General features: G+C 38.3%; 1 long non-coding RNA gene across 2 annotated transcripts; it reads left to right on the forward strand.

Moving 5' to 3' along the window:
• The first annotated feature begins 2,561 nt into the window (after positions 1–2,561).
• LOC131352662 (uncharacterized) lies at positions 2,562–14,047 on the forward strand. Of its 2 annotated transcripts, XR_009204541.1 has the most exons (4): positions 2,562–3,267; positions 3,410–3,454; positions 7,807–7,936; positions 11,118–14,047. It is a non-coding gene; the product is annotated as an uncharacterized LOC131352662 (long non-coding RNA). The 2 variants fall into 2 exon arrangements; XR_009204540.1 differs by having other exon boundaries at positions 2,565–3,267; positions 7,807–14,047.
• The last annotated feature ends 4,682 nt before the right edge of the window (positions 14,048–18,729 follow it).

Raw genomic sequence — 18,729 nt, forward strand, 5'->3', positions numbered from 1 at the left:
ATCAAACTCCTCCATCATAAACACCATCAAACTCCTCCATTACACACCATCAAACTCCTCCATCACACACACCATCAAACTCCTCCATCATAAACACCATCAAACTCCTCCATCACACCCCATCAAACTCCTCCATCACAAACACCATCACACTCCTCCATCACACACCATCAAACTCCTCCATCACACACCATCAAACTCCTCCATCACACCCCATCAAACTCCTCCATCACAAACACCATCAAACTCCTCCATCATAAACACCATCAAACTCCTCCATCACACACCATCAAACTCCTCCATCACAAACACCATCAAACTCCTCCATCATAAACACCATCACACTCCTCCATCACACACCATCAAACTCCTCCATCACACACCATCAAACTCCTCCATCACACACCATCAAACTCCTCCATCACACACCATCAAACTCCTCCATCACACACCATCGAACTCCTCCATCATAAACACCATCAAACTCCTCCATCACACATCACCAAACTCCTCCATCACACACCATCAAACTCCTCCATCACACACCATCAAACTCCTCCATCACACACCATCACACTCCTCCATCACACACCATCAAACTCCTCCATCACACACCATCAAACTCCTCCATCACACCCCATCAAACTCCTCCATCACAAACACCATCAAACTCCTCCATCATAAACACCATCAAACTCCTCCATTACACACCATCACACTCCTCCATCACACACCATCAAACTCCTCCATCACACACCATCAAACTCCTCCATCACACACCATCAAACTCCTCCATCACACACCATCAAACTCCTCCATCACACACCATCAAACTCCTTATCATTATAAACACTGAGAGTGGGATTGTTTATATAACTGTGGATTATTTGGAGAAACAATAGAGTTGTGTGAGCAGAATCTTCGTTCTAGTTCTAACTTGAGGTCAGCCTTGTTGAAGATATCAGATGTTCACTGATGGAGAGAGAAGGTGATGGTGGTGACTGCGTGCCAAACTCATCTCCATGCTTCCTGAGAGTGATCTAATTATAAAAGCAGCTTCAGACCTACAGAACATTACGAACATTAGCAGTGATGAAAAATGACTTTGTCGTGCATCACATCTTTGAGATGTAAATTGCGCACTGGCTTCGGCTGGACGTTAGCGTGCTGGACGGGATACGCCTTCCTTGGCCTTCTTCATGAGGAACATTCGTGGAAAAGCTGATCAGCAGCCTCTGTCTCAAGTTTGTTGCAATACGCTTTATTTTGTGCAGCAACATAAAATTCAAACCAGTGTGTGTGTGTGTGTGAGTCTGAGTGTGTGTGTGATAACGAAGCGATAGCTCCGGAGGAATCTGCGTGTTTCACTAAACTGAAGTTTTCTGTAAAAATCTGTTTTTTATTTGGAGCTCTGTTCTTCTGGGACATGATAATGTGAAACATTTCTTGTACTGAGCCCTGTGGGGCTGAACACACACACACACACACACACACACACTGATGTCCTACAACTCTCAGTGTTACAGGGAGTGAGAGAGAGAAAAATATTTCCCAGAATCCCCCCCACCATGATCAGGTCATCATGCAAAACAAAGCCTCTGGAGCCGAGTGGGATTTGGGCGGAGTCAAGTGGGATTTGGGGCGGAGTCGAGTGGGATTTGGTACAGAGCCGTCTGTATGAACCTGAGAGGAGAGTCAGTATGTGAGAGGACACAACTCACATGCATACAATTACTCTGAACAAAGTGTGTGTGTGTGTGTTAAGTTGCAGTTACTGTTATCTCCCTGAAGTTATTTATTTTCCTCTAAATGCACATCCCCAAGTGTTTTATTCCTCTTAAACATTGGCAGTATTCCAAAGAGTTTTTTCTATTTATTAGTCCAGAAAAGGTTTTAATTTGGTCTGTTTATAGTTACCCTTCTGTTGTGTAGTAATGTGACATCACTTCCTATTGTTTCCCTCAGCACTTGAAACTTTATTCTCTCTCTTCAAGTTAATAAGAGAAAAATCTCAGCTGGTCATGTGACTGAGAAACTGTAAAGAGGTGTAACTAAATCTATTTATGTGGACCATCCACAATACACACACACACACAAACACACACACCTGTGTAAGAGATGCATGCTTCAGTCATGAAGGTGGACAGTGAAGATCTGCAGAAGTTCCTCGTCAGTGTCACTGCACCGAGCCGTGATCACCTCAGTGTTATTAATGCACTCCTGTCCTTTCCTCTGTTTCATGTTGTTCTGGAATGGTGTGTGTGTGCGTGCATGAGTGTGTGTGTATGTCTGTATGTGTGTGTGTCCTCTCTTTTACAAGTACATTTTATCCTAATAAAGATCCATGAAGAAGAAGAAAAAGAACCAGGAGAGAAGAAGAAGAATGAGAGAGGATTCTGTGTGTGTGTGTGTGCACTCCATTCCCATCCATCCAACTTCCTTCATCTGGTTTCTGTTAACATTCCATCTCACACAGACACAGCAATTACACTCTACAGCTCACCGTGTGTGTGTGTGTGTGTGTGTGTGTGTCTGACAGGGCACTCCCACACCGCTCCTACCCAAACATGCCACATTCCTCAATTCCATCCATCCATTTGCCCTCCCTCTTTCTTTTTGAGTAAAGGAGGAGGGAAAGAGGTGTGTGTGTGTGTGTGTTTTTAAAGAACTGAACATTTCCTGCTATATTTCTACGTCAGAGTTTATGTTTTGAGTTATGACTGAAGTTAAAGAGGCAGAGTTTTTTAAACATTTATTTAATTATTTATTTGTTTGTTTGTTCATTAATTGATTGTATGTTGATGGAAATTAAGACTGAAACTTGCTGTGAGAGTATAATAGCATGTCTGAGCATGTGTGTGTGTGTGTGTGTGTGTGTGTGTGTGTGTGTGTGTGTGTGTAGAGTTTTTACTCAGTCTGGAGATTATATATTTATAAAGAGTAGTTTTATCTTTTCTCTCCATGTTTTTAAAGCTCCAGAGTGACGGAAACGAGATGTTAGATGTTCCAGTTACAGCTGAACATTAGGAAACTCCCAGAACTGAAACGTTGAGAAAATGTTTGGCTAAAAACCTGATTTCAACCTGAGAGCTCCAAAGTCAAACAATAATAAAGATGTAACTTTAACGTCATTTTAAAGTTCCTCAGGAAAATGTTCAGGAACAGAGAGAATGGTCATCAGCACTGAGGTCATGTGACCTTCATTTCCTCTTTACAAGACAGAGGTGAAAGAACAACCACATCCAGGGTTTAAATCATCACGTGCAGGTGAGAGACAAGTTTTAACTTTACAATCTTCAGAAAAAAAATTTAAATTTAAATATAAAAATACTTTTAGATTTCTTCCACACGTGTTTTTTAACTCCACTTACAGACACTTTCTTCCTCATGTGTTTTTTTATTATTTCAGATTCCGGGTGGATTTAAAAAGAATAAAGACCTCTGATAGACTGAGGTGTGTGTCAGTGTGTGGAGATCAGTGGAGCCTTCACTTCATTTATTTTATATTACTGCTTTAAACAATGGATATGTTAGTGTCTGCTGGACACTTTAACTCCGCTTACAGGCACTTTCACTCCGCTTACAGACCTTTTAACTCCGCTTACAGACACTTTCACTCCGCTTACAGACCCTTTAACTCCATTACAGACCTTTTAACTCCGCTTACAGACACTTTCACTCCGCTTACAGACACTTTCACTCAATTACAGGCACTTTCACTCCGCTTACAGACACTTTAACTCAATTAGAGACACTTTAACTCCATTTGAGAGAATTTAAGTCCATTACAGACACTTTAACTCCATTACAGACACTTTAACTCCATTACAGACACTTTAACTCCATTACAGACACTTTAACTCCGCCTTCAAACACTTTCACTCCTCTTACAGACCCTTTAACTCCATTACAGACCCTTTAACTCCATTTACAGACCCTTTGACTCCTCTTACAGACACTTTCACTCCGCCTTCAGACACTTATCTCCACTTACAGACACTTTAACTCTGCGTACAGACACGTTAACTCCATTACAGACACATTAACTCCATTTACAGGCACTTTAACTCCATTACAGGCACTTTAACTCTGCGTACAGACACTTTAACTCTGCGTACAGACACTTTAACTCTGCGTACAGACACTTTAACTCTGCGTACAGACACTTTAACTCTGCGTACAGACACTTTAACTCCATTTCTGATACATTAAATCCATTTACAGACACTTTTACTCCACTTATAGACACTTTAACTCCATTACAGACATTTTAACTCCATTACAGACACTTTAACTCCATTTGAGAGACTTTAACTCCATTACAGATACTTTAACTCCACCTTCAGACACTTTAACTCCACCTTCAGACACTTTAACTTCGCCTTCAGACACTTTAACTCCGCTTACAGACACTTTAACTCCACTTACAGACACTTTAACTCCACTTACAGACACTTTAACTCCACTTACAGACACTTTAACTCCATTTGAGAGACTTTAACTCCATTACAGACACTTTAACTCCATTACAGACAATTTACCTCCGTTTATAGGCACTTTAACTCCGCTTATAGACACTAACTCCATTTGAGAGACTTTAACTCCATTTACAGACACTTTAACTCTCCTTACAGACACTTTAACTCTCCTTACAGACACTTTAACTCTCCTTACAGACACTTTATTTTCGCTTACAGACACTTTAACTCCATTACAGATACTTTACCTCCACTTACAGACACTTTAACTCCATTACAGACACTTTAACTCCGCTTACAGACACTTTTGCTCCTCTTACAGACACTTTAACTCCGCTTACAGACAATATAACTCCTCTTACAGACACTTTAACTCCGCTTACAGACAATATAACTCCTCTTACAAACATCTTAACTCCATTTACAGACACTTTATTTCTGCTTATAAACACCTTAACTCCATTATAGACACGTTAACTCTGCTTACAGACACTTTAACTCCACTTACAGACACTTTAACTTCGCTTAGACACTTTAACTCCATTACAGACACTTTAACTCTGCTTCAGATGCTTTACTCCATTAACCCTCCATTACAGACACTTACAGACACTATAACTCCGCTTACAGACACTTTAACTCCGCTTACAGACACTTTAACTCCGCTTACAGACAATATAACTCCGCTTACAGACAATATAACTCCGCTTACAAACATCTTAACTCCATTTACAGACACTTTATTTCTGCTTATAAACACCTTAACTCCATTATAGACACGTTAACTCCACTTACAGACACGTTAACTCCACTTACAGACACGTTAACTCCACTTACAGACACGTTAACTCTGCGTACAGACACGTTAACTCTGCGTACAGACACGTTAACTCCACTTACAGACACGTTAACTCTGCGTACAGACACCAACTCCATTTCTGATACATTAAATCCATTTACAGACACTTTAACTCCGCTTACAGACACTTTAACTCCACTTACAGACACGTTAACTCCACTTACAGACACGTTAACTCCACTTACAGACACGTTAACTCCACTTACAGACACGTTAACTCCACTTACAGACACGTTAACTCCACTTACAGACACGTTAACTCTGCGTACAGACACGTTAACTCTGCGTACAGACACGTTAACTCTGCGTACAGACACGTTAACTCCACTTACAGACACGTTAACTCCACTTACAGACACGTTAACTCCACTTACAGACACGTTAACTCTGTGTACAGACACTAACTCCATTTCTGATACATTAAATCCATTTACAGACACTTTAACTCCGCTTACAGACACTTTAACTCCACTTACAGACACGTTAACTCCACTTACAGACACGTTAACTCCACTTACAGACACTTTAACTCCACTTACAGACACTTTAACTCCACTTACAGACACTTTAACTCTATAACTGACACTTTAACTCTATTATAGACATTTTAACTCCGCTTACAGACTCTTTAACTCTGCATACAGACACATTAACTCCACTTGCAGACACTTTTATTCCGTTTACAGACACTTTAACTCCTTTATTTCCGTTTACACACACTTTAACTCTGCATACAGACACTTTAACTCCGCTTACAGACACTAACTATGCTTACAGACACTAACTATGCTTACAGACACTAACTATGCTTACAGACACTTTAACTCCGCTTACAGACACTTTAACTCCGCTTACAGACACTTTAACTCCGCTTACAGACACTTTAACTCCGCTTACAGACACTTTAACTCCGCTTACAGACACTTTAACTCCGCTTACAGACACTTTAACTCCGCTTACAGACACTTTAACTCCATTTACAGACACTTTATCTCTGCTTACAGACACTTTAACTCCGCTTACAGACACTTTTACTCCACTTACAGACACTTTTACTCCACTTACAGACACTTTTACTCCACTTACAGACACTTTTACTCCACTTACAGACACTTTTACTCCACTTGCAGACACTTTTATTCCATTTTCAGACACTTTAACTCTGCGTACAGACACTTTAACTCCATTTCTGATACATTAAATCCATTTACAGACACTTTAACTCCGCTTCCAGACACTTTAACTCCACTTACAGACACTTTAACTCCACTTACAGACACTTTAACTCCACTTACAGACACTTTTATTCCGTTTTCAGACACTTTAACTCCGCTTACAGACACTTTAACTCTGCGTACAGACACTTTAACTCCATTACAGACACTTTAACTCCACTTACAGACACTTTAACTCCACTTACAGACACTTTAACTCCACTTACAGACACTTTAACTCCACTTACAGACACTTTAACTCCACTTACAGACACTTTAACTCCACTTACTGACACTTTAACTTCGCTTACTGACACTTTAACTCCATTACAGGCACTTTTCCACCACTTACAGACACTTTAACTCCATTACAGACACTTTAACTCCGCTTACAGACACTTTAACTCCGCTTACAGACACTTTAACTCTGCTTCAGATGCTTTACTCCATTAACCCTCCATTACAGACACTTATAGACACTTTAACTCCACTTACAGACACTATAACTCCGGCTTACAGACACTTTAACTCCACTTACAGACACTTTAACTCCGCTTACAGACACTTTAACTCTGCATAGACACTTTAACTCCATTACAGACACATTAATTCCATTTACAGACACTTTAACTCCATTACAGACACTTTAACTTCGCTTACAGACGCTTTAACTTCGCTTAGACACTTTAACTCCATTACAGACACTTTAACTCTGCTTCAGATGCTTTACTCCATTAACCCTCCATTACAGACACTTACAGACACTATAACTCCGCTTACAGACACTTTAACTCCGCTTACAGACACTTTAACTCCGCTTACAGACACTTTAACTCCGCTTACAGACACTTTAACTCCATTACAGACACTTTAACTCCATTACAGACACATTAATTCCATTTATAGACACTTTAACTCCATTACAGACACTTTAACTCGCTTACAGACGCTTTAACTCGCTTACAGACGCTTTAACTCCGCTTACAGACGCTTTAACTCCGCTTACAGACGCTTTAACTCTGCTTACAGACACTTTAACTCCATTACAGACACTTTAACTCTGCATACAGACACTTTAACTTCATTACAGACACATTAATTCCATTTACAGACACTTTATCTCCGCTTACAGACACTTTAACTCCATTACAGATACTTTAACTCCACTTACAGACATTTTAACTCCATTACAGATAATTTAACTCCATTACAAAGCCTTTAACTCCGCTTACAGACACTTTATTTCCGCTTACAGACGCTTTAACTCCATTGAATCCAGAAACTCAGGCAGAGCTGGAGTCGGAGTGACGAGGAGCCAAGGTTCTGTATCACACAGGAAACCAGCAGGATTTAAATATAAAGAGGAAAGGGCTAATGAGAACCAGGTGAGATTAATTAACTACCATGGCAACAAGCTAACAAGGAGAAAACCATGACCAAATAAGTAGCACTGTGGTATCACTAGGAACACAATATGGTGCACTTACAGAACCTATATCTACATGTAGAACATGAACACTGTCATCTTTAGATCTCCGGGTATAATGGAGCACCATCTTATGGTAGGAGGATCTTCTGTTCCACAATCTTTTACTTCACTCCAGATCTTCAGAATCCAGAGCCTGATAAGTGAAAACAACTACTTGGGTTTTGTAAAAAGGTTCTACAGAACCTACACCTTCTCCTCTACTGTCCACTTCAGGTTTGTGGTTAAAGTCACTGCATGTTTGAATAGTTTAACTCACTCCTGGAAAAAAGGTTCCTTATGGGTTTTAAAGGATATTTAAAGGTTTTAAGAAGAAAGGTTAGATATGAGGACTATGCACTGATTTGGAAACACTGTGGTGGAGTGTTCTACAGAGAAGGTTCTAAAGTTGATCTTAAGGAAGGATTTTTATCTGCTTTATATCATTATTCTGGAGGAGGAGCACTTCAGGTCTCCCAGATCAATGATGTTAGGTGAGGAGCCATACACAACTAGGTTAAATCTAGATATTTAAGGTTCTCCAGGGAATACACATAAAAGAGATTGGGAATAGAACCCATTCTGGAAACTTAGAGCCTCGTATTTTCCAAAGAACCCTCGAGGAACTTGATTTGATTGTGCAAAAGAGATTTATATTTTATGAGACGTGGGTCAGCCAAATTGAGCAAGTGCCAATATTTTATTGCTCTTTTTTATGTGCACATGGAGATCCTGCCAGATCTCACTCACTCACACACACACACACACACACACACACAGATTATATGCAGGTCTCAGCTGTTATTCTGAGAGAAAAACGTGTTCGCATTCTGAAACTGTCTTTAGAGGACAGACAGGTGGAGAGACAGACATGAGGAAGAGTGATAGAGGAAGGGAAGAGCAAAGGGGAAAGAGAGAGGAGACAGGAAGGAGTTAAAAAGATGAGTGAAGTTGAACAGGAAGGCAGACGTCGGGCTCGACTCCAAACAGATGTTCAATTGTTTCACAGGCTGAAAAAAGCTGGAGTGAGTTCAACATGGAGAGAGACAGAGAGGGGGATGAAACAGGAAAGAGAGAGGGATCGCAGCTGCAGAAAAAAAAGAGGGAACGGACAGATGGAGAGAGAGAGTCTACAGCAAGGAAGGAGAAGAGAGAGTAGTGTGTAAAGAGAGGGAATAAGCACAGGAAAACAGTGCTCTAATCTGTCTGTCTGTCTGTCTGTCTATCTGTGAGGTAATGTAACGTGATCTGACGTGACTTGAGAGTAATGTACCATGAGGTACATTCATGTGAAGTAACATAAAAATAAGGTAATGTAAGTTAACATCATATGAGGGAACATGAAGTATGACACTGAGGTAACGAGGTAACGTCTTGAAGTAACATAACATGAGCAACATGAGATAAAGTAACAATGTCAGGTAATGTAGTATGAGGTATGAGCTAACACAGTTAGGTAAAATGAGGTAAAAAAAAAAATACACTTGATCTGCCACTAGGATTGTTCAGCTCTTTTATCAAAGCACTTATTGTTAAAGAACTGATAACTGATCAGGAGTTTAGTCTTCTGTGTTTAACAGAATGATGGATTAAACCACACGAGGATGTAGCGATAAACAAAGCTACTCCGTTTCACCACACCTGAGATATGGTAGCTCCATTAGGAGACAAATAATTAGAGAAAAAACCCCTACTTACATTTTCCTTTAAACAGATAATAACAATATCAACTGGAACCTAATCAGCACTGGATATGTACCAGAACACCACATCATCAATGCTAATGAAGCATGAGGTAACAGTCGACTATCACCGTCTGTCTGTCCATCCCACCACCGGTCCCTCCGTCCACACTTTCATACAAGCTACAGGTTCTGTGCAGTAACATACATCTGGGCAGATCATACAGAATCATATTCATACAGAATCATACAGTAAACTACTTCAGTGTGATGAAACATCTGTTGTACTGTAACACACACACACACACACACACACTGTACACATTCATACAACCGCCCACATCACATATCCAGGTTTGTGTGTGTGTGTGTGTGTGTGTGTAGTGCTCACTTAGAGGTCAAAGAGCTTAGTCTCTCTACAACATTCAGTAAGAACTCACTCTACACTCCACATACTTTCTCTGCCACACACACACACACACACATACACACACACACACACAATGCAGAGTTTCGCAATTGGAGGAATTCCAAAGCAGGAAGGAACAATAGCTGGACTGGAGCTAATTAACCACATAACACCAGACTTCTCTACATCTCTCTCTCTCACACACACACACACACACACACACACAATTACTTACCTCTTGTTACTTTACCTCATGTTAGACTACTACACTACTAGTTTGAGTTATCTCACATTACATAACTCACATGTCACCTTATGTGATGTGTTTATTCATCAAAAGTAGAATAAAGAATAAAATTTCACCAACTCTTTCACGGTGTTTTCCAAAAATTCCTTGGGAACATGTGAGGAATTTTCAGTAAAGAAGTGCTGCAGTCGGAGCCGCAGTGACAGGAACCTCAGTTAACTATCTTCTGATTTATAAGTGTGTGCAGCATAAACGTGTGATATAAAACAGACAGTGACATTCCTCCAAAACGCAGGATGCCATTGATGTGATGTCACTGCGTGGTCAGGCCAGCGTCTCTCTCTATCTCTCAGACACACGCACACACACACACATACACAGACACACACACACACAGTTTTATGATCATGTGTACATATTTTAAAGTGTGTGCAAGGGTGAGGCATTAAACTGAACAGGTGGTGTGTGTGTGTGTGTGTGTGTGTGATTCATTGTCTGTAAATCTGAGCAGCTGATGAATGAGATCCTGTTGACCCTGAAACACACCTGACTCACAGAGACACTGATTTACGCAACGACACAGAGATGCTGAGTTACAGCTCTGTAAAGTTTGTTATAACACCTACTGACCAATACACTGTGTAATAATACCTAATATAATACGTACTGGTCAGTACACTGTGTTATTTAAGTTTACAGTATTTGCAGATTTAACATCTGAGCCTCCCAACATATCAACATAAAGCTTCTAAACTTCCACCAGACTATAGACTTCCATAGACTATGGAGTAGTGGCATCGAGCTTCTGGAAGGTCCTACTCTTCCTCGAGGTCCTCTACACTGTTTTCTGCTGAAACTGGACACCTCCTGATCCCCAACTCCACTTCCTGCTGAAACTGGACACATCCTGATTCCCAACTCCACTTCCTGCTGAAACTGGACATCTCCTGATTCCCAACTCCACTTCCTGCTGAAACTGGACACATCCTGGTCCCCAAATCCACTTCCTGCTGAAACTGGACATCTCCTGATCCCCAACTCCACTTCCTGCTGAAACTGGACACATCCTGGTCCCTTGGTGTGGTGTTTTCCCAGAGACAAGCAACTCCATGAACTTTCACAGACTCACACCACTGGAGCAGAATTATTGTGTGGAAATGGAGAACTGCTGGTCATCAGAACTGCCCTTGATGAGTGGAGACAAGAAGATGCTTAGTGTTCTTCTGTTATTGTGACTGACCGTAAGAACCTGGGACATGTGAAAATGTTCAACACCCAGCAAGCCAAGTGGATCTTTTTTTCCACAGTTTAACTTCACTCGCATCCATACAGACTCAGATGGTGAAGCTGAAGCCCTCAGAGCTGTGAGGGACTCACACCTGCATAAAGCCTGGGGCAGATTTTTCAGCTCATGTGCTAGAGGATGTCCAATGAGCACAAGAAGAACATCCATCACCTCCTCAGTGCATAGCCACGAAAGTCCATGTGTCCAGTCCAAGAGTGAGGAGGTTATCTGTAGGGTCAGAGTCCACTCTGAACATCAAGGTACAACCTGCAAGCAGGAGCTAGTGGAGAACAGGTTCTGAAGGCCACTGGGATGTTTCTCATGTCCTGTTCATTCTGTTAGAAATGTACACATCAAGATGCTTCACTTGTGTTCTCAGTTATTCCACTCACTTCCTGTTGGAAAAAAACACACCGAAGTTTGGGTCAATATGAAATCTCACACTTCTGAGTTGTCTGTCTGACTGTTTTTTTTTTCTTTGTCTTGCTCGTGTTCTCTGATTCTGTTCCTGAGTTTTTGTTCTTTTACCCGGCTCGGCTTCCTCAACCACAGTTTGGATCATGTTTTAAAATCGTTATGTGACATTTTGGATTTTGTTTGTTTTGTTTTGACTTTTTCATGTTTGTTTTTAAATATTTTTTCACATCGTTTCTCATTTTGTCTCCATGAGCCCCCTTGTTATAATGAGGACATTTAATTTAATTTCATTTTATCATTTCATATATTATATTAAAAATAATATAAATGAATTTATTTATGACCCAAATTTACAGAATTAGAGTAATGCAATTCACTAATAAATATCTGTAGTAGTTTTCTGAATGTAATAAAAAATTCAGGCCCAGAATGTCAGCGAGCAGAGCGGAATAATTTATAAAGGCGAGATTTTATTTTACGTGACTGAATAGCAGCGTGTCGGCGTGTCGGTGACTCACACCAACGTCGTGATTTTCTCCTGAAATGAATCAGAATGCAGGGTTGCCAAATCTCAGCCCACATCCCTCACCCACTCACTGCACCCACGGCCTCCGCTTCACCCGTTGTACTTTATTTTCTGCCAAAAGACGACACAGAATTCGACGCTAATCCTCGTACAGGCTTCTGTCTGGAAAAAACCTCAGAGTGAGCAGAAACCTGGTGACCCAAGTCATTATCTGACTGATGTAAGGTTTGGAATAGGGAAAAAAATCATTTTTAAACACATTATTATGGCCTTCAGATATTTTCTTTAAAAATAGGATTCCTGAATTTACTGCTTCAATTACATGAAAAAAAATCAGCAAAACTCCTCAAGGTGATTTTTAATGACTTCAAAAAAAATATCTGCAGAAGGAAATTCACAGTAACAGTGTATGAAGCCTCACATTCATAAAACATCATAACTGTGCTTATAGATCTGTGTACGCTGATAATCTTTTGTGAGCATTTAATAATGCTCTATTAAGCTCTACTAATGAGGAATCAATTAAAATGAACCTTGATAAGTTAGAATCATGTTGTAATTAAAGTGTCACTATTCATCATAATGCACAACCTTCTAGCAGATCTGGAAGGTTCAAGGTCATAGAGTGTTTGGTGTACTGGGATGTTTGGATACTGTTGCCTTACCACCCTCACATGGTCACTCAGGTCACTGACTGTGAAGTGGTTGGATGCTTTATGTCCCGGGAAGCCTTCATGTCCATCACCTTCTGGCTCTCCCTTTTAGTTATGCTGTCATAGCTAGTCTTGCCAGAATCCCTGCCTGCACTTTACACATAATCTACATTGTGTTTAAGCATCACATGATCAGAATCATACTTAATATCTCTTTCTCTCTCTCTGCCTTCTCTGTGGAGCTATACACCCCACTCCTGAGCTCCCAGTGTTTGCCAGTTTCCAGTATGACCACTACCTCTACCCCTGGTCGGAGTCTCGTCACTTGATGGTGCCCACTGATGCTGTGGATGGATCTGTGTGGACCAGGAGACAGCCATGGACAGAGCCACTTGGGGACTTTCACACCATCACAGATCTGCCATTTCATCTGTCAGCTTGTGACAGCAAAGAACTAGTGTTTATAATGACCTTAGAAACTACACTGACCTAATAGTTCCTCATGGGTCATTGATTTCTGTTGTAGAAAGGACATTAATCAGTTACAGTTACATTATTTTCTGTTTAGTGTGACCCAAATGAGGATGGGTTCCCTTCTGAGCCTGGTTCCTCTCAAGGTTTCTTCCTCATATCATCCCAGGGAGTTTTTCTTTGCGTCGCCACACGCTTCTCATTGGGGATAAAATAAAATAAGGATAAAATAGTTTATTAATTTAATTTAATAATTTATTTTTATTTCTAGTTATTTAGTTATTTTTTATTTTCCATTTTTCCCCTCCCCTTTCTCTGTTTCTCTTCTTTTGTAAAGCTGCTTTGAGACAATGTTCATTGTAAAAGGCGCTATACAAAATAAATTGATTTGAATTGAATTGACTAATAACTTAATTAACTAATAATGACCTATAATAACTATAAAACAATGCTAACATTTATTAATGATTATAAACACATTATAAAGATTTAATTTTTAGCATTTAGTCAGTGTGATCTCCTCTCACTTTTAATTGTCACCTTATAAATAATGTTGAGATTACCAGAAGAACAAACCTCTGGCAGTTCTTCCTTTCCTACACTGTGATTTAAGCAACACTTGAATATTTATATCTATATAACACATAATATAGAGAGATTAGCTGAGCGTAACATCAATCACACACCTAACTTTCACACTGATTAGTGTGTTATTTAATCTGTCTATACAGATAGATAGATAGATAGATAGATAGATAGATAGATAGATAGATAGATAGATAGATAGATAGATAGATAGATAGAATATCTATATAAACAGCTACTACTGTTACTACTTATTAGAGCTAAAGATCGCTGGACAGGCCACGCCCACAAGAGAGAACAGTAGCAATCTCTACACAAACCCTGAGGACAGACCTGCTGCAGAGACATGAGGGTCTGGACGTCTGACAGTATAAAGTACAGGGTGAGATGATGGCTGCTGACTTCAGAGCTCTGACTCAGTGTGAGTCACAGACTCAGCAAAATCTGTTTCATTTAGTGCTTTATATTTATTCAAGAAAGAAATCCTCTGTTCCATTTCTCAGTATTTTTTAGGGTCACATCTCTCTCTCTCCCTCTTACTCTCCTATCCTATCCTTTATTCTACTCTTTTTCTCTCTGCACATTTCAGATTAATCTTTTCCCTATCTATCCTTTATTCCACTCTTTCCATCTCTCTCTCTCTCTCTCTCTCTCTCTCTCTCTCTCTCTCTCTCTCTCTCTCTCTCTCTGCCAGTTGGTGATGGTGTTTGGAGGCAGGCGGTTGCTATGATACAGTTGCCATGCTGCTGACTCAGAGAAGCCCACACACTGGTGGGAGGAGTAGGAGTAGGAGGAGGAAGAGGAAGACAAACAGGAGGAGGAGGATGTGAACCACGGGCTGTAATGATAGAGTGAGACTTTGCTGTCTTATATATTTTTGTTTAATTTATAATAATACTAATACTAATAAATATTAATATTATTATCATCATTATCATTATGATTATTTTTATTATTGTGTGTGATATATAGATTTATTGCAGTTATAATGAAAGAATTCATAATGAATTAAGAAAAACAGTAACAGTACAGTAACAGTAATAGTACAGTAACAGTACAGTAATAATACAGTAACAGTAATAATACAGTAACAGTAATAGTACAGTAACAGTAACAGTACAGTAACAGTACAGTAATAATACAGTAACAGTAATAATACAGTAACAGTAATAGTACAGTAACAGTACAGTAATAATACAGTAACAGTAATAGTACAGTAACAGTAACAGTACAGTAACAGTACAGTAATAATACAGTAACAGTAACAGTACAGTAACAGTAATAGTACAGTAACAGTACAGTAACAGTACAGTAATAATACAGTAACAGTAACAGTACAGTAACAGTACAGTAATAATACAGTAACAGTAATAGTACAGTAACAGTACAGTAATAATACAGTAACAGTAATAATACAGTAACAGTAATAGTACAGTAACAGTACAGTAATAATACAGTAACAGTAATAGTACAGTAACAGTAATAGTACAGTAACAGTAACAGTACAGTAACAGTACAGTAATAATATAGTAACAGTAACAGTACAGTAACAGTACAGTAATAATACAGTAACAGTAATAGTACAGTAACAGTAATAGTACAGTAACAGTAACAGTACAGTAACAGTAATAATACAGTAACAGTAACAGTAATAATACCGTAACAGTAACAGTACAGTAACAGTATAGTAACAGTAATAATACAGTAACAGTAACAGTACAGTAACAGTAACAGTACAGTAACAGTAACAGTAATAATACAGTAACAGTAACAGTAATAATACAGTAACAGTACAGTAACAGTAATAATACAGTAACAGTAACAGTACAGTAACAGTAACAGTAACAGTACAGTAACAGTAACAGTAACAGTAATAATACAGTAACAGTAACAGTAATAATACAGTAACAGTACAGTAACAGTAATAATACAGTAATAGTACAGTAACAGTAATAATACAGTAACAGTAACAGTATAGTAACAGTAATAGTACAGTAACAGTACATTAACAGTACAGTAACAGTAATAATACAGTAACAGTACAGTAAAGTTAAGTAACAGTAATAGTAACAGTAATAATACAGTAATAGTACAGTAACAGTATAGTAACAGTAATAGTAACAGTAATAATACAGTAACAGTACAGTAACAGTATAGTAACAGTAATAAAACAGTAATAGTAACAGTAATAATACAGTAACAGTAATAATACAGTAACAGTACAGTACCAGAACAGTAACAGTAATAGTAACAGTAATAATACAGTAACAGTAATAGTAACAGTCATAATATAGTAACAGTAACAGTAATAATACAGTAACAGTAACAGTAACAGTAACAGTAACAGTACAGTAACAGTAACAGTAACAGTAATAATACAGTAACAGTAATAATACAGTAACAGTACAGTAACAGTAATAATACAGTAATAGTACAGTAACAGTAATAATACAGTAACAGTAACAGTATAGTAACAGTAATAGTACAGTAACAGTACATTAACAGTACAGTAACAGTAATAATACAGTAACAGTACAGTAAAGTTAAGTAACAGTAATAGTAACAGTAATACAGTAATAGTACAGTAACAGTATAGTAACAGTAATAGTAACAGTAATAATACAGTAACAGTACAGTAACAGTATAGTAACAGTAATAAAACAGTAATAGTAACAGTAATAATACAGTAACAGTACAGTACCAGAACAGTAACAGTAATAGTAACAGTAATAATACAGTAACAGTAATAGTAACAGTCATAATACAGTAACAGTACAGTAACAGTAATAATACAGTAATAGTACAGTAACAGTAATAATACAGTAACAGTACTAATACAGTAACAGTACAGTAACAGTAATAATACAGTAATAGTACAGTAACAGTAATAATACAGTAACAGTACAGTAACAGTACAGTTACAGTAATAATACAGTAACAGTACAGTAACAGTAATAATACAGTAACAGTATAGTAACAGTAATAATACAGTAACAGTACAGTAACAGTAATAGTAACAGTAATAATACAGTAACAGTACAGTAACAGTAATAATACAGTAACAGTACAGTAACAGTAATAGTACAGTAACAGTACAGTAACAGTAATAGTACAGTAAGAGTACATTAACAGTACAGTAACAGTAATAATACAGTAACAGTACAGTAACAGTTAAGTAACAGTAAGAGTAACAGTATAGTAACAGTAATAGTAACAGTAATAATACAGTAACAGTAAGAGTAACAGTATAGTAACAGTAATCGTAACAGTACAGTAATAGTAACAGTAACAGTACAGTAACAGTCCAGTAACAGTAATAGTACAGTAACAGTATAGTAACAGTAATAGTAACAGTAATAATACAGTAACAGTACAGTAACAGTATAGTAACAGTAATAGTAACAGTAATAATACAGTAACAGTAATAATACAGTAACAGTACAGTAACAGTATAGTAACAGTAATAGTAACAGTAATAAAACAGTAATAGTAACAGTAATAAAACAGTAATAGTAACAGTAATAATACAGTAACAGTAATAATACAGTAACAGTACAGTACCAGAACAGTAACAGTAATAGTAACAGTAATAATACAGTAACAGTAATAATACAGTAACAGTACAGTACCAGAACAGTAACAGTAATAGTAACAGTAATAATACAGTAACAGTACAGTAATAGTACAGTAATATTAACATTAACAGTATAGTAACAGTAACAGAATTGTAGCAGTACAGGAATACAGATACTTTTGCATTTCTTTGTTTGTCTAATATTTTATATGCAGTGATATTTAATTAGGAGGTAAATGTAGTGAATCCTAAGTCGTATTATCCTAGCTTGTATGTGATGTTTGCTACCCAGACTACTGCTTTAAACAAATGTAAACAGCATCATCAATTCTCTGACTCTCCATTTAGTCTAAACAGCTGCCTGAGGATCTGAAAACGAAGAAAGGAAGGCTAGGAAAATATTTCAAAGCATTTCTACCTCACAATTAACCTCAGCTCTACTGTCTGAACAGGAAACCAAACCCTGTAGGAGCTGCTAGAGGGTTTATTCTGGCAGAGGAGTGGAGGTGCACCACTCTACTACACTGTGCTGTGGACTGATTGAGTAAATGTATGTTTGTAGAAGAAAGGAGCAGAATTTGATGAAATGATCACCTTTCCACCTGCTAATCATAAGGGTTTATCTCTTACACTTTGTGGCTGTGTGTCAGACACTGACTTTTACAGCAGAGCAAGAATCCAAATCATCCCTCACAGTGCCCTAAACATCACTGAAAAGTAAAGTAATTAGCCAAAAGCATGTGCACCCTGACCAGGACACCCATGTGAATGTCCAGATTTACTGTTATAGTCAGCTCTACTCTTCTGGAAGGTTCTTCACTACATGTTGGATTGTGTCTGTTGGAATTAGTGATCATTCAGCTA

Source organism: Hemibagrus wyckioides, linkage group LG05 (genome assembly GCF_019097595.1).
Source record: "Hemibagrus wyckioides isolate EC202008001 linkage group LG05, SWU_Hwy_1.0, whole genome shotgun sequence".
Classification (NCBI taxonomy): Eukaryota; Metazoa; Chordata; class Actinopteri; order Siluriformes; family Bagridae; genus Hemibagrus; species Hemibagrus wyckioides.